Source organism: Heterocephalus glaber, unplaced genomic scaffold, assembly GCF_053883595.1.
Source record: "Heterocephalus glaber isolate CG9 unplaced genomic scaffold, H.glaber_assembly_v1.0 deba00001523, whole genome shotgun sequence".
Lineage (NCBI taxonomy): Eukaryota > Metazoa > Chordata > Mammalia > Rodentia > Bathyergidae > Heterocephalus > Heterocephalus glaber.
The window spans coordinates 20746354-20774127 of record NW_028258327.1 but is presented as its reverse complement, the minus strand read 5'-3'; the positions used below and the strand labels follow the sequence as shown (position 1 = coordinate 20774127).

Genomic DNA, 27774 nt, shown 5'->3' with positions numbered 1-27774 from the left:
TTCTCAACCTGACCTTTAATGCATCCTGTGAATGTTGACTATCATTTTCCTTTCTGAGGGAAAGGAAAACCACTTCCAGAAGGTTTCCATGGAGGAGTCCTACACTACTCTTTTCCTCTCCCTCCCCAGCGCAGCCTTGCTACAGAAGAGGGGAACAGGGTCTGCCTCTGCCGAACCAAATGGCCTTCCTCGGCCTGGGCTGCGGCCAATTTAGGGCACCCAAGGTGGGACCTTGTTCACACCTCCAGCTCCATACGCCAGGTTTATAGCACGGACAGCGCCGCCCTCTAGTGTTTGCAACCGGGAACCCTGGGGCTCCATCAGATCCGGAATTTGGAGCCCAGTTCTCCTCCAGCGCCACCCCGCGCACTGCGCCTCGGCTCACCTTTTCATCCCACCCACCCCCTTCTCCGTCCAGTGGTGACCTGCGTGCCTGCAACCTCCGCGGCTGATTTGACAGACTGCCCTCTGTTCCTGCTCCTCCTCTTGCAGCCCGTCAGCGCGTGCCACCCACTGCTCCGCGGCCGCCCAGAGCGCCGCGCTCCCCGCTCAGTCTGGCCCAGGGCCCGGGCGGCCGGGACGCCGGAGCGGAGGGCGCCCCGTGGCTCCTCGTACGCCAGACCCGGGTGTTGAGAGAAGCGGCGCTTTGATAAAGCTCGAAAGATAAAGGAGCGGTTCCTAGGGAGACTTCTGGAGCTGCACTCGCCGTCCACAAGGTGAGGGGCGCACACCTTCCTGGGGCTTCGCTCCCCCCTACCCCGGGCCAGGGGCGAGCTCCAGCTTGGGGATTTTTGTCCCCTCTGAGATGTAAAGGCAGGGAGAGTTCGGGATCGGGTGTGGGGAGGGAGACTATGGGGGTCTGTGCGCATCTCCTGGAGTTCTTGGTATGGAACGCATTTCTCCTTCAAACAATCCCTCAAACGTGTGAGCCTGAGTATGTATTGATATATGTAACTGTGGTTTAAGAATTTTATCCTGCTTCCGTGCAAAAGGATTTAAGGCAGTTTAAAGATTAAATTATTTTGGAAGGGATGCTAGGAAGGAAACAGGAAAAAAGAAAAAAAGACTTGAGAAGAAACCGCACGCGAAGATGGTGTGCCCTGTGGAACTGCGGGAGGGCGAGGTGATTTCAAAACCAGCAGTGATCATAAAACCTTTGATTAGAAATGACTGCACGATTGCTTCAGCCCTCAGAAAATAATGATGTATTCACTCCTGATAGACAGAATACTCAGGTGATACACCAAAAATACCCAGGTGAGGTATTTCACAAAATAAAGCTTGGAAGTGTGGCTTCATATGGGAAGTTTGATCTGAAGCTATTTCCACCCAGTACTTTCAGGTGAGACGCTGACACCTATCACAGGATCATACATGGTTTTGCACTGATAAATATATGTACTTTAATGGATTTCTGCCACGTCCAGTTTCTGGAAAGGGCGTTGTATTTAACCCAACACTGCTTGTCCTTGAGTTAAAAGGATGAAGTAAAAGGTGTCAGAATCTCAGGGTGCTTCTTCCTAACCTTCAATATTGTCTTTTCCTGCCTCCTGCATCAAATCTCTCTGTAAGGGAAGGGGTCTGGGGGGGAATAACAGATGATCAAATGAGGTTTTTCCCGAATAATTAAGGCTTCATTTACCATTCTTCCTACGTATTCCCTTAAAAGCCCAAGCAGTACATGCTGCTGGTCTGAACTTGACATTGCTTCAGAATATATATTTACCACAGTTGCACATTGGGACACAATGTGCATCACCTTGAACACCCAGATGTCACGGGCTTGTCTGATTTAGCCCTGTGCATGAGAGACAGAGTAGGCATCTGGGTCTGGTTCCCTATGCAGCCTCTTCTGTGGGAAGGATATTTGAAATACCTTTGAAATACAAACAGTAAATGATGAGCCTTTCTTCTCTTACTAGTGCATTTGTTTCCCTGCTGAATTAAGTAAGATTACCCTGTGCTCAAAAAATAAATGAGCAGAGGCATTGAAAGCCCTCTTAATAAATGCACAAAATAGGCCTGCCTACCTTTTTACTCCCTTCAAAACTTTAGCCTCTGGCCCACAGCTGTATGATGATGCCAACCTTAAAGCAGGGCTCAGCTCAGTTTTTGTATTGTGTTTAATACAAGACGTGTTGCTTATTTCTAAAATTGCATATTACCTCACAATTAACCATTTTGCTGCACAAAGGTGAAATACTTAAACCCAGGTATTTCATCACTGAGAGAGCTATAAAGAGAAATCAAACCTTGATTTGTCACTGTTGATAGAACTTAAGTATTATGTCATCATCACCTGACAGGGGCTGTAGAAGTCCCAAGGACTACTACAAACTTTTGTATAAATTGAGACATAATGAAAAAGCCTGAAAGGAGCTTTAAAATATGTAGCTATGACTCTGGCCCTCAGATATATGCATGTTGAAATATGCCTTTAAGTAGCTATTAATGAAAATTTCCAGAGATGCATATACACTTCGGAGATCATTGTTTTTCATTTTTGTTTTTGTTTTTGTTTTGAGATCATTGTTATAATAGAAAGTATTCGAATGAACAATATGTGTCTACCAACTGACATTTAAAATTCTGTAGAAATCAACACCACAAACACTGTAAACTCACTTTATATTCTTTCTCATTGTCTACCCTTGGAAATTCCACTCAAGATACGTTCCCAGAACAGGTGCTAATATGTATTCTCCTGGGCCTTCCATTCCCGTGGGCAAGTGTACAGACAGGAGACACAGCCTTCTTTACAACTCATCCTGATGACACCTTTGTTACCCACTTTGGTGCCTATTCAGAATATTTGCTTCCTATTTCTTCTTCTGCATGCCTGGTCAAGTGCAATCACATTAACAAATTTCAATTCTTTTGAGGAGATTAACCAAGTCAGGGATTCTCAGAGGTAGTATCCAGGAAAAGTCAAAATCCATGTCACAGCTCTAGTCCAGGTGACACTGCAGTACAATTCCTTTCCCTGATGTTTGTTGGAATTGTTACTGGGTAATATATGTTACTAGCAGCACCTTGTCCTTACCTGGCTCAAAGACCTCCATGTTGACATACTACTCCATCACTACAACCACCACCAAGATACAAAGGCTTAACTGAAAAGTGGATCCCTTTGCAAAAATCCTCAGACAAACCTTGTGTTTTGGGGTCATCTTCCCAACACTCAAGCATCCAGGTCTCTATGCCTCACCTTTACACACAGAGCATTTTTTCATGTTTCTATTGACCTTTTTGAAATGTTATTTCTATACTTCACTTTAAAAGACGCACATCTAATATTTTAATATAGGGATTTTTTCTCTGAGATTGTTTCTGCAGGCCTATTTACATAAAATAAGCATGAGACTGCATGAGAGCAGAATTTCAACAAATAGGAACTTATTGTTTGTACCACATGTTATCAAGGCCATCTCAGGGCAGCAAGGAGCCTGGCATCTTGTGCTTTATGCTCCTTTCTTTTCTACTTGCCACATTTTTATATGTGTGAAATTATATGAGAATTTGCTTTCGGTAAACAAACAATAAAGATGCCATATGGTGAAGAGTGAGAAAGATGAGGGAACATAGGAGAGAAAAGGAGGAATTACTTGATTTGGAATGGGGCCGAAGCTCTTCAAAGTGGCAGACTTCTCCCTTATAGTTTCCTGCCTAAGCCATTTCTATAACCAGTATTGTGACCCTTAAAACTTGAAGCCCAAGGCAGTCAACTTAACATTATCTGTGTTCCTTCTATTTTTCACAAAGTATTTGTTTCCACATTTCTTGGATTAAGAATCTAAGATCCAGAATTTATAGAGATTATTCAATCAATTGGCATAGTCCTGAATCAGGACAAATAAAGTCTTTTAGAATTATAGTCTTAACACAGTTTGATTCTACAGTAGTCCTTCCCCTTACACCTTCTAAGATCCCCCCAATGAATGTCTGAAATTGCAGATAGTCCCATCCCTATTTATACTACAATTTCTCTTATAGGCCTTAAAGCATTGCCACATAGTACCAGAGTTAATCTGTTCTGCCATATGTTATGCCCTAATGCCTCTTTTGTATTGCTACACTTGCATTTTAGTGTCATTATTGAGTAAAATAAGGATTACTTAAATGCAAACTTGGCAATACCAAAACTGTTGATCTGATGAACAAGACAACTACTAACAACTAACTGGCAGGTAGCATATGCAACATGGATATGCTAGACAAAGTGATATGACTCATGTCCCAGGAAGGATAGAGCAGGAGGGTATAAGATTTCATCACATTATTCAGAACAGCATACAAGACAAAACATGAATTGTTTACTTCTGGGATTTTCCTTTTAATATTTGACCACAGTTAGTCACAAGTAACTGAAACCATAGAAAACAAAACTAAGTAAAGGGGAGGTGTTGCTACAATTTAATTTTCATGTTAGCTCTCATTTTTTTCTCCCCCACTGTAAATTATTATATTCACTGTGGTCCTTGATCTAACGGATTTCAGTGCTTTTATTTCATGGTTGTATTCCCATAAAACAGGTCAAATAAAAAATACACACAGTGGAATTTTTTAATAGGTTGTTAGAACTCTCTGTTGTTGATTAGTACTCAACATGTGCAGTTAAAGGATTAAGAAAACAAAATCCTCTGGAAGGAGCTGTGAAACCCAATTCTTCTATATCTGGATGGTTTTAAATGACAAATTGCAGGAAAAATTGGCATCCTGAGATTCTGGTTATCAGTACAGACCAGATGGACAGTCTTAATGAAATCTGGCATGAAAAAGATAGCATTTTTATAGCAAAAAGATAGTATTTTGAGAAATAATAACCAGCAGCACAAACTTGTAGTTTAAGACCCTCAAAACCTTCAAATGAACCCTTCAACTTTGAGTACCCAAATAAAGTGAAACCAGACCCCATGAAATATTTTTCCTTATACACAGCTATGTTTTATCCTTTTATCATGTCAATTAATAGATATATGGTGATATTTCTAAAGGCTTTAGGGAGCCTGACTTGAATGTTATAGTTTGGGATTTTTTAGGGCATCTTACCCAAGATTGTGTCAAGAGTAACATTCTTGGGAATAGAAGACAAGTCAGAGTATCTTTCTGGAGTAGGTTCCAATAAAAGGATACTGAAATTCATAGGCAATTAATAATGTTCAAGATTGTAAATTTATTCGTCTATACTGTAGAGAAAGGCAAGGAGGAAGAAGTTAATTCATCCTGAGCTCAAAAAAAGTGCTGTAAGGGATTACCAGCTTCTCTGGTCCTTCATTCATTGAAAAGTTCTATTTAAGGTTCAATTCTCCAGTACTAAAAAGAGAGGGAGGGGAGGGGGGAGGGGAGGGGGAGAGGCTATCATCAAACTGCCTGCTTGATGACCTTTTCAGGTAAATGCAAAAGATTCATATTGAAACAAATTTACATACACAAGGAGAATAACTAGAGAGAAGGTTTGAGAAATGTGCAAGTCATGGAGCAGAACCTACCAATTTGATTCATCTAATAATCCTAGGGGAATTAGTATGGAATTTTTAAACATATTTACTAAGATTAATATACATACAGAAAACAAATTGTAAGTATTATGTTTACAGACTTTTCTCAAAGTGAATATATCCATGTAACTTACCCTCTTGAAAATAAGAAATGGAACATCATTACTACAAATACCCTTCCTGTCTCCACCCAGTCATTACTTCACCCTCCTATCTAAATGTATCACTACCTGCTTTCAACATATTTAAGCTTCATACACATGTAAATCGTATAGAATGACACTTTTGTGATTTGCCTCTGTTATATTCATAAGATTCATTTATGTGGATGATTATGCCAGAGGCTTGTTTAGTCTTTGTTGTTGTATAGCATTATGTTATATGAATATTCTACAATTTGATGATCCACTTTGATAGGCTTGGTTTCAGGTTTTTGCTATATTAGCAAATGACCTTGGGAGCCACATAAGAGAAAGGAAAAGAAACATGATTGAGCAGAGGGAATTGAGCTGTAAAATGAGCTCCACAGCAGTCTCAGTCAACTTCATAGGGAGCTCTGAGCTAAAATGATTCATCAGACTTGTCCCAAGATTTACGAAAATGTTGGTCTTTCTCCATCAGTCATTGAATATGTTTTGCCCCAGTAAGGGCTTGATCAGGGGTGAGGCAGCTCTCTATGGCTGAGGAATCCCTGAAGGGGACGAAAGCCAAACACTTTTCTGACAGATATCCCAGCAGCTGGGATGTGGCCTTTTTTTTGACGTATCGATGTGAATGAATCTCTGTATATATCCTCACACATATTAACTGAACACTCTACCACTGAGCAGTACCCCTAGCTCTTTTCCCCTAGGAATTCTTAGCATGGACTTCAACCATGGAAAATTAGATAATTATAAAATTAGATAATTTTCTAGGCTACATCCAACTCTGAAATCTGCATTTACTCATTTCATTATACTCATTTCTAAGCCACTGAAGAATTTATAAATTATTGTAAATAATATGCCATTTCACTTTTAATCTTGTCCTCCCTTCCATCTCAGCCTGTAAGTATATTACTTGAACCATTCAGTGGGTGGGAGGCTGGAATCCCTATAAACTTATATTGGCCTGGCAATGAAGAACTTCTGTTTGGAAGGTAGAGAGGATGTACCTGTGAACTGCCAACTTTCTTCAGCAGAACTTCTTAGATGATTATAAAGGGACACTGTATATGTATGCATGTGTGTGAGAGAGAGAGAGAGACAGACAAACACAGATAGAGACAGAGACAGAGACCAGAATTTAATACTTAATATAGAATACTGTAAAACTGCTCTCTTTTATTACTAGACTTGTATGACAACTGAAATATAACAGGAAAAAAAAACTGCTAAAAAAGTGCCCCTTACTACATCTTCTTTGCAACTCAGGAACATAGTGTTTTGCACAAGATTTTATGCTGTACAATTTTGAAAAGGGGCTGACTGATACATGTCAGCTTGAAGATAGGTTTTCAGAGTGGCACTACTGAGAGGTGGTGCAGTCTTTAGGATGTGGAGACTAATGGTAGGTTCTTAGGTCATTGGGAGCATCCCCTTAAAGAAGATTAGGGACTCAACCTCTTCCTCTTTCTCTTTTGCTTCCTGGCTCACGAGAGGAGCAGTTTGCTCTCACAGAGCAGACCGCTGGGAAAACACTTTCTTTACATCAAGCATTGCAGCCCTTTGGCTGAAGGTGATGCCTCTGACCTGATGATTCATTTTTTTTTTTTTGTCTTTGTTTTCACTGCTGGCACAGCTTCCCACCAGCTTTATTTAGTGGACTCTAGGAAGAGCCACTCCACAATGTTTTTATGGTCCAAAAAGGACAGAATTATACTCCCTTTTTGTGCATCCAACCCAGGTCCAATCCTAGGTGTAATTTGCTTCCTTTCACCTTAATGTCCTTACAGAAATAGTTTTCATGCCTCCAAAAGCATCATTATAAAAGAAATACAGGCTTTTAAGAAAGTGTCATTAAAAAAAAAGAAAGTGTCATTGACTATTTGACCTTCGTTGTGTTTCTCCTCTATAGCATTCACATTCTAGTTTCCCAGTTTGCTTCTCTTTTTTTCCCCATTAACTTTATTGGTATTGTAGGTATACAGTGCAGTTACATTCACCATTGCGATCTTCTACCTTTACATGACGTATGTTGGTTCTTGTTCTATTCCCCATTCCCCTGCCCTCCCTTCACCCCCTCCACCCTTCCCTATGTACAAAGACTATGTTTCCATTTTTTTCCTTTTCTCATATTTTTTCTTTTTCCTTCTTTTCTTTCCCCTACCCCTCTCACTTCCCCTACTCCTTTAGACCTTTTCCTCCTATTTCACAATATCAATTATACATTTTGATCCTTGTTTACACTTTTAGTTTTTCATGCCAGAGAAACTATTCGGTATCTACACATGTGTGTGCTATTTATTTCACTTAAAAGTATGGTCTCAATGTGTATCCACTTAGCTATAAATGTCTCTAGTTTCTCATCCTTTATGGCTGAGTGGTACTCCATTTTATAAAAAAAAGGAAAAAAAACACCTTCTTTATCCAGTCTCAGTTGATGGACAATTGGGCTGTTTCCAAGTTTTAGCTATGACAAACTGTGCCACTATAAACATGGGTGAGCATATATCACTGTGGTATGATTCTTTAAATTCTTTGGGGAAGATCCCCACCAGAGCGATAGCTGGGTCAAATGGAACTTCCAGTCCTAGTTGTTTGAGGTATCTCCATATTGATTTCCACAGTGTTTACACCAGTCTGCACTCCCACCAACAATGAAGAAGGGTTCCTTTCTTCTCACAACCCCACCAGCATTTGTTATTGGTTAATTTCTTGATAGCAGCCATTCTTACTGGGGTAAGGAGGAATCTCAGCATTGGTTTCATCTGCATCTCTCACATGACCAGTGATGTTGAACATTTTCTCATATGTTTACTTGCTGCTTTTACTTCTTTATCTGAGAAATGTCTGTTCATTTCAGATGCCCATTTTTGAATTGGGTCTTTATATTTGGGGGCTCTCATTTTTTGAGTTCTTTATATATTCTAAATAGTAGACCTTTGTCTGAAGAATAGCTGCTAAAAGTTTTATCCCACATTGCAGGTTGTCTCATAGCTCTGTTGGTGGTTTCTCTTGCAGTGCAGAAGCTTTTTAATAAGATGAGATTCCAGTTGTTGATTCTTTGTGCTAGTTCCCGTGCTACTGTCAATTTGTTCATAAAGATTTTCCTATGCCAATATCTTCAAGAGTTCTACCTAACTTATCTTACAGCAAGTTTAGTGTTTCTATTTTAATATTTAGATCTTTGATCCACTTTAGTTTTAGTTTAGGGCATGGTCAAAGATAGGGGTCTAGTTTTAATCTTTGGCAAGTTGAAATCCAGTTTTCCCAACACCATTTATTAAAGAGGCTATCATTCCTCCAGTGAGGATTGTTGGCTCCTTTGTCAAAGATGAGGTGGCTGAGTATGTCTGGAGTTGTTTCTGCATCTTTTAGTCTATTTCACTGATCCTCGGGTCTGTTTTTTTGCCAGTACCATGCTGTTTTTATCACAGTGGCTTTGTAGTATAGTTTCAATTTGGGGATTGTGATATCCCCAGCCATGTCTCTGTTGCCTAGAATTGCTTTTGCTATTCTAGATCTCTTCTGGTTCCAAAGGAATTTTTGGATTTTTTTTCTAGCTCTATGAAATATGCTGTTGAGATTTCAATCAGGATTTCATTGAATCTATATAGCAGTTTTGGAAGTATGGCCATTTTCACTATATTGGTTCTTCCTACCTAGAAATAGGGGATGTCTTTCCGGTTTCTTATATCCTCTTTGATCTCTTTTTTCAGAATGCTGTAGTTCTCAATGTAGAGGTCTTTTGCTTTCTTCATTAATTGATTCCTATATATTTCATTTATTGGGATGCTGTTGTGAAAGGGATTGCTTCCCTAATTTCTCTCTCAGTGAGTCTGTTATTTGTGTATGAGACGGCTATTGATTTTTGAGTATTGACCTTGTATCCAGCTACTGTACTGTATCTGTCAATTAAGTCTAGAAGTCTTTTGGTGGAGTTTTTTGGGTCTTCAATGTAAAGTATCCTATCGTCAGCAAATAATGACAGTTTAACTTCTTCCTTTCCTATCTTTATTCCTTTTAGTTCTTTCTCTTGTCTAATGGCTGTGGCTAATGTTTCCAAAACTATATTGAACAGAAATGGTAATAGTGGACATCCTTGTCTTGTTCCTGATTTTAGTGTGAAGGTTTTTAGCTTTTGACCATTTAGTATGATGTTGGCTATTGGTTTTTCATAGATAGCCTTTATCAAGTTGAGATAAAAACCATGTATTCCAATTTTCTGCAGGGTTTTCTTTTAATCATGAATCAGTGTTGAATTTTATCAAATGCTTTTACTGCATCTATTCAGATGATCTGTGGATTTTGTCCTTGACTATGTTAATGTACTGTATTACCTTTATTGATTTATGTATGTTGAGCCATCCTTGAATCCCTGAGATAAATCTGACTTGGTCAGGGTGTATAATCTTCTCGATGACCCTCTGTATTCTGTTTGCCAGTATCTTATTGAGGATTTTTGCATCTATGTTCATTAAGGAGATTGGCCAGTGGTTCACTTTTTTGGTTAGGTCTTTCCTTGGTTTTGGAATCAAACACTTCCTTCCAGGAATGATGTTGGGAGTATTGCTTCCCTTTCAATTTCATTGAAAAGCTTAAAGAGTAGTGGCAATAGTTCTTCTCTAAATGTCTTGTAGTATTCAGCAGTGAAGCCCTCAGGGCCTGGGGTTTTCTTTGTTGGTAATTTTTTTTTTTTTTGGTACCAGGAATCAAACTCAGAGAACTCAGAACCTTGTGCTTGCAAGGCAGGCACAATGCCACTGAGCTAAATCCCGGGGCCTGGTAAATTTTTAATTACATTTTTAATTTCACTGATTGTAATTGGGGTATTTAGAATTTTTATATCTTCTTCGTTCAACTTTGGTAATTCATATGTATCTAGAAATCTTTCCATTTCTTCTGTGTTTTCCATTTTATTAGAGTACAGGTTCTTGAAGTAGGTATTGATGATCCTCTGGATTTCTGCTGGATCTGTTGTGACTTCACCTTTTTCATTCCTAATTGCATGGATTTGAGCCTTTTGTCTCCTTTTTTGATAAGGTTGACTAAGGGTTTATCAATTTTATTTATTCTTTGGAAAAACCAACTCTTCAATTTGTTGATTTTTTTGTATCGTTCTTTTAGTCTCTATTGCATTGTTTTATGCCCTGATCTTTATAATTTCCTTCCTTGTATGAGCTTTGAGTTTGTCTTGCTCTTCTTTTTTTAGGAGTTTAAGATTCAACATTAGGTTGTTTACTTGAGCTTGCTCTGTTTTCCTGGTATGGGCATTCACTACTATGAATTTCCCTCATAGAACTGCTTTCATTGTGTCCCATAGATTCCTGTAGTTTTACTGCATTATCATTTAATTGCAAAAACTGCCTAATTCCTTCTTTAATTTCCTCTGTGACCCATTGGTTGTTCAGGAGAGTGTTGTTCAATTTCCATGTGTTTGTGAAGTTCTTGCAGTTTCTTATGCTATTGATTTCCAGTTTAATTGCACTATAGTCTGATAATATACAGGGAATAACTTCAGTTTCTTTGCATTTGCATAAACATGTTCTATGAACTAGTATATGGTCTACTTTGAAGAATGACCTGTGTGCAGCTTGAAAAGAATGTGTATTCTGATTTTCTGGGATGGAACACTCTAAAAACATCTGTTAAGTTCCTTTGTTCAAAAGTTTGGTCCAGTTCTAGTATTTCATTGTTGATTTTTTGTCTAGATGATCTGTCTATTTGTGACAGTGAGGTATTGAGTTCCCCCACTACCATTGTATTAGTGTTTATTTGATTTTTCATCTCCCTTAATATTTGTTTTGTATAGTTAGGGGCATTAGTATTTGGTGCATACATATTTATGATTGTCATCTCTTCCTCTTGGACTGTTCCCTTCACAAGGATGTAGTGACCTTCTTTGTCTCTCTTAATTATTTTTGATTTGAAATTTACTTTGTCTGCAAATAAGATAGCTACCCCTGCTTTTTCTGAGTTCCTGTCACATGGAAAACTGTTTTCCATCCTTTTATTTTCAGTCTATGAGTTTCTTTTTGAACTAGGTGCATTTCTTGCATACAGCATTTTGTTGGATTTTGCTTCTTAATCTATTCTGCCAGTCTGCTTCTTTTGATTGGTAAGTGAGGCTATTAACATTGATGGTTATAACTGATACATATTGACTTATCATTGTCATGTTATTTTCCTATTGTTATCTCTTTTTTATTTTTCCCCCTCTCTTTTTAAATTCTTGCCTTGCCTGATGGATTTGCTCTGTTCAGCCTCATGGAGTTGTGACCTTGTCTTTTTCTAGGATACTTTTTAGAATTGTTTGGAGTGCTGGTTTGGTATTCATGAAGTTTCTCAGGTGTTCCTTGTCATGAGAGTATCTTATTTCCCCATCAACTTTTAAAGATAGTTTTGCAGGATACATCAGTCTAGGTTGGAGGTTGTTTTCTTTTAGGACTTTAAATGCCTCACCCCAGGCTCTCCTTGATTTGAGGGTTTGTGTTGAAAAGTCTGTTGTGATTCTGATGGGCTTTCCTGTGCATGTGATTTGTTTCTTTTCTCTAACTGCTTGTATTTTGTTCTTCTGTTGGGTTTCCAGGATCTTGATTATTATATGTCTAGATGTAGAATTTTTTTGATCATGGCTAGTTGGAGTCCTATATGCCTCATTTATCTGTAGGTCAAATTCTTTCTCTCTGTTTGGGAAGTTTTCTGTCATTAATTCTGTGAACAGTTTTTTTATGTCATTTGTACTTTCTCCTGCTTTTTTGTGAACTCCTATCAGTCGTATATTATTCTTCTTTGCATCATCTAGGAGCTGTTGGATTGATTTCTAATGGTCGCTTACTAGTTTTAAGAGATCTCTCTTTTCATAGTCACTGACCACCATCCTGTCTTCCACATCTGATATTCTGTCTTCAGATTGGCTCATTCTGCTGTGTATACTTTAAATAGAGTTTTTAATCTCCTGATATCTGTTTGAATATGTTTCATGGATTCCATTTCTTTCCTATGTTGGGTGTTAATGATTTCCATTTCTTTCCTATGCTAGGAATTCATGGCTTCCATCATAGTCCTGAGCTCATCTATTTTTTTAAATCTGTTTCTGTTCTAGAATTTCTAATCATACCTTTCATTCTGCTCACCATCTCTATAGTTATCTGGGAAATTATTTCTGTTTTGAGTTTTTCTAGAGCCTCATTCATCTGTTTTATTACTTCCTGTGCTATCAGTTCAGGATGTCCAAGTGGTTGATTCTCAGACTTTTCCATCTCATTTCCCCCAGAGTTTGCCTTTCGTGAGCTGGAAGTCTGGGATTGAGCCTTGCTTAAATGTCTCCTCATTTCTATTTTTGTTGTTAGTACTGTCCTTGGTTTATTTCCTGGCTTGATTCTTTGATATTGCATATTGTAGGTATCTTTGTTGCTTGTACTTAGAACCCTTATGGAATGATTGCTTCTCAGAGGTGTCTTCCAGATATAGCTGGTGTTAAGGCTTTGAGTCTCTAATGACTCTGGGGCAATCTCATTTTCATTATACCAGAAGGATAACTGATTAGACAATCACAACACCTTAGCCTAAGTAATACAATCAGTAATAACAATAATATAAAGTACATCTTAAAAATAACAATTTGTGGTAGTCATTAATTTATCAACTTTAACCATGTGAATGAAATCAAATCAAGGACCACCCCAAAATATGTTTACAGTGAATAGACTCTTTGATGTAGCAACTTTAACCTTTGAGATGGGAACTTAGGAGGAGTTGGGGAGGGAGTGATAGATAGGTAGAAGGATAGGGAAAGGTTAGAAGTGAGACCAGAGGACACAGGAAGATCATGCAAACTCTAGGGAACTGTTGAAGACAAGAGGAAAAAACAGAATGAAAGAACAAAGAAAAGAACAAAACAACCTATCAGCAATAGGGAAGCTAAAAACTGTATTTTCTTTCCTTTGAAACTAATGATAGTTGAGAAAAGGAAACAGTGAGAAGAAAAGAAAGAGAAAGAAGAGATCCAAATTAGGGCCAGAACAGGAACAAAAAGAGAGATGAAGAACAATGTGGGAGAGTGAAAGAGTGAGAGAAAGAGAGAGAGAAAAGAAAAAGAAGAAAGAAAAAAATTTTGAAAAGAGTAGTAAAAACAAATAAAAGTTAAAAAATTTAAATGAGAGAAAAAATAATTTTGAAAATAAAAAATAAAAATGAAGGGCCTTCTTCAGGGTATGTCTCTCCTGTCACAATAGACAATGTGGGCCAGAGTGTGCAGGTCTAAGTCAATTAGTCTCAGCAAGCCAGCAGCAGAACCTTGAGATTCAGGCTGATTTCTGGCTGCAAGGCCCAAGTTGAGCTCCCTGACCTCCTTCAGGGTTGAACTATGCAAGGTTCTACTACAGGTTCCAGCTGCCCTTCCCATGAAGATAGACCAGGTTCCAATGGGAGGTGATGATCCCTCCAACTTAACAACTAGGGCAGTCTGGTGTGCCTTTATTTCAGAGATTTTCTTCACTTTTCCAGTGGGCTTCAATTTTCATCAAAGAGCCTGAGAGAGGCCCTCTTTCTGTTGTTCACTTCTGCTCTATCTTCTGGAGCTCAGGACAATGGCCTTGATGACCCCCTGTGCCTCTGGGGTGTAGATTCAGGTACAGGCACAACCAGGAGCCCAGAGGAGGAGCGGGGCGGGGTCTTGGGGTCTGCTCCACTCCTCACCCATCCGCCCTTGGCTGGGAGGCCTGGAATGGGGTGGTGTAGCTCCTATGGCTCCAGGCGGTTCCCCAGTTTGCTTCTCTTGATTGTCATTTCATGCTCCCCTTCATTTTGGTCCTATCATAACCCAAAATAAGTTCTTTAACCACTCTGCACCTCAATTGTCTCATCTCTGAAATGGTTATAGTAACTCCTGTCTTATTTGGAGTAAAGGCAGTGTTGTGCAGCATAGACTGGGAAGAAATGGTAGGAGTATTACAGTTACTATCTTCCTTAGTATTCCTGTGAGAGAACTTAGAGAAATACTCCTGGCTGAAATTTAAGTGAAATGTATGGTGCTGGCATTCTAGAACATAACATAAGATGGGCCCATACTGAGTCTATTACCCTGAACCCCGTGGACAAGAATTTGTTCCCGATTTCTAAACGTTGCCTCAGATCAGGTATGGCCACAAGTCCCAAAGTTTGCCCTTGGATGCTACTGTTTTCAATCACTAAATCCTTAAACTTTGAACCCATTAACAAAACCTTTCATTACATATGCAGGAGAAAGTACTGGTCCCCAGGCAGTGACTCTGCAATTCTATTAGTCATTGCTATGCACCCAGAGAGTCATATGACTTCTGCCCTGTAGTTATGTCTCTCAAGGCCTAGTGTGCAGAAGAATAGAAAGCATGCTAAACCTGTGAATTCCTATCCCCACCTGCAAAGCTTCTAATCAGTACCATTGGGGAAGGCCAAGAATTAGTATTTCTAAAAATTCTTAGGTATTGCTGTTGCTGCTGGTCTCCAGACTGCACTTTGGATAGCGAGAAACAGAAAAATATGTAATGGAACTTGCTCTGAAAGAACTATCGCTGATTATAAACATGAAATCTTTGCGCAAAGAAACATATTACTATCTGGGCATCGTGGCACATTACTGCAATACCAGCATTCTAGAAAACTGAGGCAGGAGGATTGCAAGTTCAAGCCCAGCTTGAGCAACTTAGCAAGACCCTGCCTTAAAAAATAAAAATAAAAAAGGGCTGGAGATACAGCTCAGTTTTGAGGTCCTGGTTCAGTCTCCTGTACCACAAAGAAGAGGAGAGGAGGGGAGGGGAGGGGAGAGGAGAAAGGAAACATGTTACAAATAGTTTGCATGTTGCAAATAGTTTATTATCAGAGTTTTCATGGAGAAATTAAACTGCCTTTAAAACTGAACACGAATATCACACCAGTGAGCAAATAGTCGTCTCAAAATTTACTTCCCACCTTGAATTCAGGAATATTGATCCCTCCATGATTTCTGACATTGTATGTCATTGTGATTAATTTTCTCCAGTATTTTAGATGAACAAGAGTTGTACACATAATTAGCTGCTTTGGAAAAAACAAATATTAAATATGTTTTTTAATTAGTCATTAGCAAATAAATCATTTCCAAGATCCATTTATATTGGCAAGCATATTTTATTCTGTGGACAAAACTGGTAAAGTAATGTCATCTCCTTGACCTTTCAGCAACACAAGACCAATACTAAGGCCACTGAAATCCTTACTTTATGCCTAACATGTTAGATGACAAAATGTACTGACACCAGGGTTTGGTGGCTTACACATAAATGAAGTATTTTACCAAAAAGGGAGTACAAATGATTTTAGAAGAAACAAAAGTTTAAAGTCTCAGACTGTATTAGTTTTCCTCTTGGTGTCAGAAGACATGCTCCTGTGTTGCAGATGGAGCAGTTTTCTCCAGCACATCTGTGGCAATTTATACCTTTATACTAAAAAGGCTCCTAGCCAGGTCCCACTGGCTTTTGGATAGTCTCTCACCTTGCACTAATAATTGTGCTGAGTGCCTCTTTCTCTGACATATATACCATTAGCATGCATTTAATCAATTATTGAAGGTACAGATTATTGCTCTTAATGATTGCTACACATTACCATTATATTAAAATATATGATTTTTGTAGAATTTGTTTTGCCTGTCTAATAAAATGAGCATGAACCTAAGGATGAAGAGGCATGGAACAGAGATTTGGGGTCAGGTATGGCTCAGGTTAGTGCCCCACCCTCCTGGCTATGTGAGCTGCATGGTCTGTCATTATGATGGAGAAAATAATAGCTGCTCTGCCTACCTTAGCCTTCTTTTAGGGGTATTCAAATCAAAGTGGGCTATTAGAATTCATTATCACCTGTGTTAAGTCACATTGCATCTTATATTTTTTTCCAAGGAGGCAACACAGCACAGGGCTCAACCTGAAGTTTTGGAGTCCAGCAAGCTAAGCTCAGATCCCAGTTGTGCCACTTAACAGCTTGCTTTTGGGAAGATTACTTCACCTTTCTAAACTTCAATTTCCTTATTTGTCAGATAGGGTTTGCATAATAGTATTACCTCATAGGGCTGTCATGAGAATTAAATATGTAGGCTAGTTATCTGTTGCTACATAATAAATTATCCGAAAACATATTAGCCTAAAACAACAAATTTTATTATCTCACAATTTCTATGAACTGGGAATCTGGGCATGGCTTAGCTGGGTCTTCTGGCTCAGTTCTAATAGGTGCAAAGTGTCAGGTGGGACTAAAAACATCTCAAGGGTTGAATGAAGAAAGGTAAACTTCTACTTTACTTGTGTGGTTGTCATGAATTGTTCAGGTCCTGGCTGGCTGCTGGCTAGAGACATTAGTTCACTGTTACATATTCCTATTTATAGGGCTACTATTTATAGGGCTACTAACAACACAGGCCACTACCTGTATTAGTTACTTTTCCATCTCTGGGAAAAAACAGCCAACCCCCACAACTTAAAGGAAGAGAGGCTTATTTTGGCTCACGGTTTTCAGAGGGTTCAGTCCGTTGTTGGTTGGCTCAAATGCAGAAATGGCATTGCACAAGGTCTGGAATAGGAAAAGCTGCTCAGCCCTTGGAAGCCAGGAAGAAGAGACATTTTAGATCAAGCCCTGTATGTGGTAGCTACATTCCTCTAAGCAAGGCCTGAGAATGAGAGATTCCAAAATAGAAGCTACAGTATTCCAAGTGACATCTCATCACTTCTATATTCTAGATATTGAAGACAAGTCACTAGTTCCAGCTCATATTCAAAAGATGGGGATTACACAAAGGCATAAATTCCAGGAGGACCCAGAGCACTAGGGGCCCAGAGGCTGTTGGCCACAATAAGATAGCAAGGACCTGGGCTAGAGATTTAGCTCATTGGTTCTGCCTCCTGCCTCGCAAGTGCAAAGTCCCACGTTCTGTCCCCAGTATCAAAAAAAAAAAAAAGATTACAAGGACCCAAAATTCACTATCATCTGGCCTTATAATCTCATGATAATATATAATATGATAATATTGTACTGAAGTTAGATAATCTAATCTTCTAAAAGAATTTGTAAAATATAAAACTCCATGCAAAGTCAAGATTATGCTACTTTTATTAATGTTGACATTTTAGTTCCCTATTGTAGGTAGAACATGCAAACAAAGGATTAAGATACCTGACTTCTATATGGACACGGTAGTGCACAACTTAATCCCAGATACTCAGGAGTCTGAGGCCAGACCAGCCTGGGCAACTTTGCAGGACCCTGTCTCAGGGGAAAAAAAATTTGAACGCTCAGCATGTAAGTCAGTGAAAGGCCCTGGTTTCAATCCTCAGTAATTTGAAAGGGGGAGGGGAGAGAGAAACATGTTTATTCTACAGCTCTCTCTGTATATGACTTTGGAAAAGCCGTTTATTTGTTTCATTTCTAATTTGTAAGAGTAATAATAAGTTAATCTTATGTATTATTAGATATCCTATCCTTAAAAGTGGCATGCAAATAACATTGTTGGAAACTGAGCCAGATTTAAAATACACAGAGAGGGTTTCCATATATCTAGTAGAATTTTACAATGTATATGTAATTCTGAAATATAACTGCTTCTTTGTAATGTTATCCTCTTTATCTTATTTGCTTGAATTTCAGATATTGTATCAGTGTTCTTCAATTGAGCATACCTGTATAAATATTATTTTAGCATATAATAAAGCATTATAAAAGAAAAAATTCACAAAACAGCCTTTTGAAGTAGGCAAATAGAACCAATTCCAGGTCATCTTAAAGAGTGCTTTTTGTTTGATTCTTACACTATCTACATTTTGTCTCTCACTGTAAATTGACACAAACTTAGCAGGTATGAAACAGGTAAGGTTTAAACTACTTTAAGGGTTTTATTTTCTGCATGTGTTACATATTCATTAGAGAAAATTTAAAACCAAAATATGAAGTATAGGATTAAAGTTACTCATATTGCTACTATCAAAGGATAGCCAGTATTGATGTCCTTAATGTATTTCTGCCCCAATGTTTTTCCTTTATATAGGTAGAAAATGTATGTTTCCTTTTCAACAACATCAGGAGAATGCTATGTTTTTTTCACATTCAATACAGGCCGATCAGAGCACCTTATTCTCCTAGCCACTTTGATTGGTTCAGGAATGACCCATGGTCCAGGACAGGCCAATAAAAATCAATGAGACTTAGTTCAGAGTTTAACAGATGCCAACATCTATAATGGAGTTTTGAGGATAGTTGTCTGGAATTGCTGGGATCCACCATCCCAAGGATAACTTTACTTGAAATACATAAGAGCCAAAAAATGGGGAACGACTCTGGATTATACCAAGTGTCTGGATCTACCTCTGCTGATCTATCCTGGACACTGAAGTTTCATGAACAAATGAATTCCCTTTCTTGCTTAAGCCAGTTTAAGGGGATTTCTGTCATTTGTCTTTGAAAGTCTTCACTAATCCGATCCTACATCTTTATTAACGAAGATGAGCTGTAGTTAGGACATTCTATACATATACAGTATAGATGTTTGTTTTTTGGCTTTGTGAGTTTTGATTAGCAGTTTTCTGGACCAAGAGATGGAAGGAGGGGAGAGAAGGGGGAGGGGATGAACAAAGAATTAAGATGTGTTATGTACATGTCCCAACTCCGCAGGAAGAATGTAATCATTATGTTCTGCAAACATGTACCAGTAAAAATAAACATTTAATTAAAAAAGAAAAGAAAAGTTCTGGACCTGAATCCTAGTTCCTTCACACAGTGAAATTGAGGGAAAAATTACATGAGTTTTTGAATCAGCTTCCTCATCTATAAAATGAAGATTAGGCTAATTCTTACTTCAGAATATTTTCAAAAACTTAAATTAGGTAATATGTGGAAAGTGCTTAAAACAGTGCCTGGCACATAGTAAGTGCTACATAAGTATGTTCCTGCCTCTGCTGTTTTTATTTTGAAGATGTAAAGTGAAACACAGGAGTGTGAATAAACTTCTTACTTCACTCACACAGTGAAATTTCAAACCAAACCAAGCCAAATTTCAAACAGATGTTCTCTGCTCAGTGTTCATTCTCAAAATTTAAGCATATAATCATCTTTATGATAGCAATGTGTACATTAAGGCTTCTGAAGGTGTCTGTCCACACATGGGAATCACACTGTGTTGTGCATATGCACCTACTCCCTAAGATGTATGGAAACTTCATATACTGAGAACATATACTAATAAAAAGTCATTATTGTAACTTAAAAATTCACATAAAAAAAACAGTTTGAGGAAGATCTAAAGCCAACAAAATAAGTTGACCTTACTACCAATGACTCAACCCTACTGTTAGGACTATAGGTTATTATAACTTCTTACAGAAAAAAAATTAATTTTATTACAATAAATTTAGTTAAATGTATTCTTGCTTAATTGTATTCTAATTGAAATTCATTTTACTGTAATTTAAGTTGTAACAAATAACTGAAAAAAAAATGCTTTTTATCTTTCACAGAGTTGAATTCTTTGAATAAAATATAGCTTCTTACTCAACTAGTTGCTTTTGCTAAAATGCTCTAATCATTCAGCTCTTGGTTAGAGAGTTCCCACTACCTACACTAGTGCCAAGTGAGAGTGTTTGCAGGAGGAGGCAGCTGGTCTTTCCCAAATGTAAATCAGATATCAATATGTCTGGCTCAGAGAGAATGTTACATATGGCAGACAAATACACAGCTGCTTGGTGAATTTTTCCACTGAAAAGACAGTGAATAAAACACTTTCTAAATAAGAATATTATATTCAAATTCATAATCATTGTACATATTAAGAGTCAGGTCATTCCATTGAATTATAACAAAATCTTATTATCTTATTTGAAAATCTTTCCTTGGTATTTAATTCCATGTTGTTCCAGTTCAAGCTACCTTTTAATTCTATTATTAAAGAATATTTTCAAATAGCTATATTGCCTGCTATTAATTAAAACACAAACTATTTCTCTTTGGCTAGAGACCTATTCTATAAGGCTTTACAAGTTTGGATAGAGATGAAGTGTGTGGAGGAGTGATAATGAGATAGGATGGTCAAATCAATCAAAATGAAAACAATCCTACTATTTTTAGGCTGTAAGACACTGAGCAACATACTTAACTACTCTCTGCTTTAGTAAAATGATAATAATATTATGCAGTGATAACACAAACCTGATTAAGACTGCCAGAATCAAAATGAGAAAGTGTGGACAATACGCTTAGCATAGTACTTAGAGCTTAATAAGCACACAAAATAATGAGACCAGCTTTATTTTGTTTCTAAAATATTGCCAAACTACCTTTGTATCCCTGGGCAGGTTATCAACCTTTCTGGGCCTTGAGTGAATAAATTGAACTAGCTACTCTATCAAATGGTTTTCAGGTTTAAAATGCTAACACTGCCCATTGGGTAAATAAAAAAATCTATAACAGGATCAAATTTGGTAGAATTTTTCCCCATTGAAATTGAGCTGCATCTCCTCTCCAAGAATGATCATCTTCTGGTGACACAGCAAGGTTATCTATTCATGACTTTCATTCACCCAGTATCAGGTTCTTCACCTATTGTGGAGTGTTCAGTGGCCCATTGCAGAATTTCCTTGCCATGACATTTCTAATAATATTATTATCATCTTTCAGATTTTATAGTCTTTGTCATAATCAAAGTGCTCGTGTTATTTATAACAGACAAAATTAATCAACTGAAAGATGACCTTGGTTAATGAGAATCACCACTATAAATTATTTCTTCATTATTTTGGTAGGGTGCATTATTTGTTTGGGTGCATTATCTTGATTTTTCCACTGATCAAGATAATATGAAAATCTCCTTATTAACCTCAACTACATAGTTTACCAGGAAGGTGTTTGTTTTTCCTTTTTTTGTTTTTTATTTTGTTTTGTTTTTTAATTCTGTTTTTTTTAGATAGGGTCTCACTATGTAATCCAGGTTATCCTTGAACTCACTATGTAGCCTAGCTGGCCTCAAACTCATGGCAATTCTCCTGCCTCAGCCTCCCCAGTGCTGGAATTACAGGCATGCACCACCACACCCAGCTTGTTTTTACCTTTCATGAAGTTTGTTTTATAATTTTTTGCCTAGACTCCAAAGTAATAAATTAATCTTTAAAACATTACTTTCTAAATAGACTTTTGAAAGCCTCCGATGCAACTTTTCTGTATCCTGTGTGAATAATTGTGGCTTTATTGATTTACAAACTTCTGGAAGAATTACTCCTTGAGAAAATGACAGGAAAAAAGACCCTTAGTTACTAAGCAGATATAACATTTTAGACTGATGATAATACTCTTATTATAACACATTTGTGTTAACTGATTTTTAATACTCATTTTTGAAAGATCGATTGTAGATTTATTAAGAATATATTCAAAACTCAGTTCACTAAAGGAAATAATAATGCATACATTCATTTAAATATACCCTGAGAAATTTAAAAATGTTTTGTTCGATAAGTAAAATAATGCACATAAAAAGGTTACCTGAATATTTTTTTTAAATTAAATTCTTTTATTAGTACATTGTAGGTATACAACACAATTACATTTCTCTTTGGGAATTGTACCTTTACAAAATGCATCTTGGTTCTTACTTTTTCCCCATTCCTAGCCCTCCCTTCACGCCCTCCACCCTTGCCTATTTTCAAAGACTTTATTTCCATTTTTTCCATTTCTCATCATTTTTCCTTTCCCTTCTTTCCTTTCCCCTGCCCTCCCATTGCCCCTACCCCTTTGGACCTTTTCTTCCTATTTTGCATTATCGATTATTCATTCTAATCATTGGTACATTTTAGATATACAATATAATGACATTCATTATTGGAAATTTGCAACTTTACATAGTCTCTCTTGGTTCTTATTTTTCACCCTTGCCCAGCACTTCTTTCAACCCCTTCGTTCCTCCCTATTTACAAAGATTTTGCTCCTATTTTTCCATTTTCTCATATTAATCCCATTCCCTTCTATCCTTTCCCCTAGCCCTCCCACTTCCTTCCCCTTTGCCCCTTTTCTTCCTATTTCACATTACCTATTATACATTTAGTCCTTATTTACACTTTCAGTTTCTCACTCCAGAGAAACTATTCGGTATTTATTCATGTGTGTCCTATTTATTTCACTTAAAAGAATCGCCTCAATGTGCATCCACTTAGCTATAAATGTCTCTAATTTCTCATTTTTTATGGCTGAGTAGTACTCCATTTTATTAAAAACCATATTTTCTTTATCCAGTCTCCAGTTGATGGGCATTTGGGCTGTTTCCAAGTTTTAGCTATTACAAACTGTGCTGCTATGAACATGGGTGCACATATATCACTGTGGTATGATTCTTTTAATTCTTTGGGGAAGACCCCCGGCAGTGGAATACCAGGGTCAAATAGGACTTCCAGTCCTAGTTCTTTGAGGTATCCCTATACTGATTTCCACAGTGGTTGCACCAGTCTACACTCCCACCAGCAGTGGAGCAGGGTCCCTCTTTCCCCAGAGCCCCGCCAGCATTTCTTATTGGTTAATTTCATGATAGCAGCCATTCATTCTGGAGTGAAGTGGAATCTCAGCATTGTTTTCATTTGCATCTCTCGAATGACCAGTGATGTTGAACATTTTTTCATGTATTTATTTGCTCTTTCTACTTCTTTGTCAGAGAAATGTCTGTTCTTTTCAGATGCCCATTTTTGGATTGGGTCTTTAAATTTGGGAGGTCTGATCTTTTTAAGTTCTTTATGGATTCGAGATAGTAGACCTTTGTCTGAGGAAGAGCAGGTGAAGATTTTTTCCCACATTGTGGGTTGTCTCTTCACACTGCTGGTGGTTTCTCTTGCTGTGCAGAAGCCTTTTAATAAGAAGAGATTCCACTTGTTGATTGTTTGTGCTAGTTCATGGGCAACTGAGGTTTTGTTCATAAAATCTTTTCCTACACCAATGTCTTCAAGGGCTCTACCTAACCTCTGTTCCAACTGGTTCAGAGTTTCTATTTTAATATTTAGATCTTTAATCCATTTTGATTTTAGTTTAGTGCATGGTGAGAGATATAGGTCTAGTTTTAATCTTTGGCAAGTTGAAGCCCAATTTTTCCAGCACCATTTATTAAAGAGACTATCTTTCCTCCAGTGAGGGTGTTTGGCTCCTTTATCGAAGATGAGATGGCTAAGTGTGTCTGGCGTTGTTTTTGCATCTTCTAATCTGTTCCACTGGTCCTCAGGTGGTCTGTTTCTTTGCCAGCACCATGCTGTTTTAATCACAGTAGGTTTGTAGTAGAGTTGCAGGTTGGGGATTGTGATACCCTCTGCCATGTCTCTGTTACCTAGAACTGCTTTTGCTATTCTGGGTCTCTTATTTTTCCAAATGAATTTTTCAATTGTTTTCTCAAAGTCTATGAAGTATGCTGCTGGGATCTCAATTGGAATTGCATTAAATCTATATAGCAGTTTTGGAAGTATGGCCATTTTCACTAGATTAATCCTTCCTACCCAGGAGCAGGGGATGTCTGTCCATTTTCTGATATCATCTTCAATCTCTCTTTTCAGAGTGCCATAGTTTTCAGAGAAGAGGTCTTTGATTTCTTTCATTAGGATGATTCCTAGGTATTTCAGTTTTTTGGATGCTATTGTGAAAGGAAATATTTGCCCTATTTCTCTCTCAGTGAGTCTGTCATTGGTGTAGAGGAAGGTTATTGATTTTTGTGTGTTGACCTTGTAACCAGCTACTTGACTGAATTTGGTTATTAAGTCTAGAAGACTTTTGCTGGAGTTCTTGGGATCATCTTTATACAATATCATGTCATCTGCAAATAATGACAATTTGACTTCTTCATTACCTATCTTTATTCCTTTTATTTCTTTCTCTTGTTTAATTGCCATGGCTAATGTTTCCAGAACTATATTGAACAAGAGTGGTGGTAGTGGACATCCTTGTCTTGTTCCTGATTTTAGTGTGAAGAATTTCAGGTTTTGACCATTTAGTATGATATTGGCTGTTGGCTTTTCATAGATGGCTTCTATCAGTTTGAGGTATAGACCATCTATTCCAATTTTTTGTAGGGTTTTTATCATAAGTTCATGTTGTATTTTGTCAAATGCTTTTTCTGCATCTATGGAGATAATCATATGGTTTTTGTCCTTGGCTCTATTGATATACTGTATTACATTGATTGATTTTCATATATTGAACCATCCCTGCATCCCTGGGATGAATCCCACTTGATCAGGGTGTATGCTCTTCTTCATGATCTTTTGCATTCTGTTTGCCATTATCTTATGAAGGATTTTTGCATCTATGTTCATTAGTGAGATTGGCCTATAGTTCTCTTTTTCAGTTGGGTCTTTCTCTGCTTTGGAGATCAAGGTGATGCTTGCTTCGAGGAATGAATTTGGGAGTATTGCTTCCCTTTCAATTTCATTGAAGAGTTTCAACAGTAGTGGCAGCAGTTCCTCTCTAAATGTCTTATAGACTTCAGCAGTGAAGCCATCAGGGCCCGGGCTTTTCTTAGTTGATAAGTTTTTAATTACATTTTCAATTTCATTGGTTGATATTGGGTTGTTCAGAATTTTTAGGTCTTCTTCGTTCACCTGTGGCAATTCATATGTATCTAGGAATCTGTCCATTTCTTCTGTGTTGTCCATCTTATTGGCGTATAGCTTCTGGAAGTAGGTATTGAGGATCCTCTGGATTTCTGCTGGGTCTGTTGTCATTTCGCCCTTTTCATTCCTAATTGCATGGATTTGGACCTTTTCTTTCCTTTTTCTGACAAGGTTGACTAAAGGTTTGTCAATTTTGTTGATTCTTTCGAAGAACCAACTCTTGGCTTCATTGATTTTTTGTATCGTTCTCTTAGTCTCCATTGCATTGATTTCTCCTCTGATCTTTATAATTTCCTCCCTTGTATGAACTTTGGGGTTGTCCTGCTCTTCTTTTTCTAGAAGCTTGAGGTTCAGCATCAGGTTGTTTAATTGGGCTCATTCTGTTTTCCTAATATGCATATTCACTGCTATGAATTTCCCTCATAAGACTGCTTTCATTATGTCCCATAGAGTCTGATATGTTGTATTGTCATTGTCATTTAATTGAAGGAACTGTCTGATTTCTTCTTTAATTTCCTCTATGACCCATTGGTTATTCAGAAGTGTCTTGTTCAATTTCCACATGTTTATGAAATTTTTTGAGTTTCTTTTGCTATGGATCTCCAATTTCATTGCACTATGGTCTGTTAATATACAGGGGATAACTTCAATTCCTTTGCACTTACTTAAACATGTTCTATGTGTAAGTATGTGGTCTATTTTGGAGAATGACCCATGTGGAGCTGAGAAGAATGTGTATTCTGATTTTGTGGGGTGGAACACTCTGTAAACATCTGTTAAGTTCATTTGTTCAAGAGTTTGAGTTCTAGTATTTCATTACTTATTTTTTGTCTAGTTGATCTATCTATTTGTGACAGTGGAGTGTTGAGGTCCCCTACTACAATTGTATTAGTGCATATGTGACTTTTCATGTCTGTTAGTATTTGTTTTATATAGTTGGGTGCACTAGTGTTTGGTGCATAGATATTTATGATTGTCATCTCTTCCTCTTGGATTCTTCCCTTTACAAGGATGTAGTGTCCTTCTTCATCTCTCTTAATGAGTGTTGGCTTGAAATCTACTTGATCTGCCAAGAGGATAGCTACTCCTTCTTTTTTTCGGGTTCCTGTCACATAGAGTATTGTTTTCCACCCTTTAACATTCAGTCTATGAGTTTCCTTTTGAATTAAGTGTGTTTCTTGTATGCAGCATATCCTTGGACTTTGCTTCTTGATCCATTCTGCCAGTCTATTTCTTTTGATTGGTGAATTGAGACCATTAACATTGATGGTTATAACTGAAACGTATTGACTTGTCATTGCCATGACTTTTTCTTTTTGTTGGGTTCTCTTCCTTTCCATTTAATTTCTTGTCATGCCAGATGGGTTCATTCTGCTTTGCTTCCTGGGGTTGTGATCCTCAATGTCTGTTCCTAGGATATTGTGTAAAATTCTTTGGAGTGCTGGTTTGGTATTCACGAAGTTCCTAAGGTGCTCTTTGTCATGAAAGTATCTTATTTCTCCATCCATTTTGAAAGATAGTTTTGCAGGGTACATCAATCTGGGTTGGAGGCTGTTTTCTTTTAGGGCTTGGAATATGTCACTCCAAGCTCTTCTTGCCTTGATGGTTTGTGTTGAGAAATGTGCTATGATTCTGATGGACTTTCCTTTGTATGTGATTTGTTTCTTTTCTCTGACTGTTTGGAGAACTTTGTTCTTCTGTTGAGTTTCTGGAATCTTAACAATTATATACCTATATGTAGAATTTTTTTGATCAAGGCTATTTGGAGTCCTATATGCCTCACTTATCTGTATGTCAAGCTCTTTTCCCATGCTTGGGAAGTTTTCTGCCATTATTTCTGTGAAGAGATTTTTTATGTCATCTCCACTCTCTCCTGTTTCTTCATTGAGCCCAGTCAGTCTTATGTTATTCTTCTTTGCATCATCTAGCAGCTGCTGGATTGATTTCTCATGTTCCCTTATAACTTTGAAGCAATTTTTCTTTTCCTGGTCACTAATTGCAATCTTATCTTCTATATCTGAAATTCTGTCCTCACATTGGCTCATTCTGCTTTGTAGACTTTCAATGGAATTTTTCATGTCCTGGAAATCTATTTGCATCTGTTTTATGGATTCCATTTGTTTCTTATGTTGGGATTCCATCATGTTCCTGAGTTCCTCTCTAGATTTATTAATCATGTCTTGCACTAGGGGCCCAATTTCTCCTGTTATCTGAGAAATTATTTCTGATTTCATTTTTTCCAGATCCCCTTTTGTTGCCAGTTCAGTGGGTCCAGGTGGTTGAGTATCAGAGGGTTCCATCTCATTTCCCTTTGGGGTTGCTGTAGGTGATCTGGAAGTCTGGTTTTGAGACTTATTTATGTGTTTTCTCATTTTGACTGGGGCAGTGGGCTGTTAGTGCCTGCCCAGATTACCTCCTCTGAGCTGGGAGATGTGTGACAGGGGCTGGGAGCAGCGGTAGGGATGGTGACCCAAAAGCCCTTTCCTGTGGGCTGGGAGCAGCGGG

At 37.8% G+C, this 27774-nt stretch overlaps 1 protein-coding gene across 2 annotated transcripts in view; it reads left to right on the top strand.

The window, feature by feature from the left end:
- Nucleotides 1–396: 396 nt before the first annotated feature.
- The window catches only part of Htr1e (5-hydroxytryptamine receptor 1E), a 93719-nt gene continuing 66341 nt past the window's right edge, over nucleotides 397–27774 (top strand). Inside the window, exon 1 of one of the 2 annotated variants that reach the window (XR_001184449.3) lies at nucleotides 397–716. The gene's annotated coding sequence lies outside the window, so the exon portion shown is untranslated. The remainder of the gene's footprint in view (nucleotides 717–27774) is intronic. The other variant, XM_004860245.3, reaches the window with a different exon arrangement.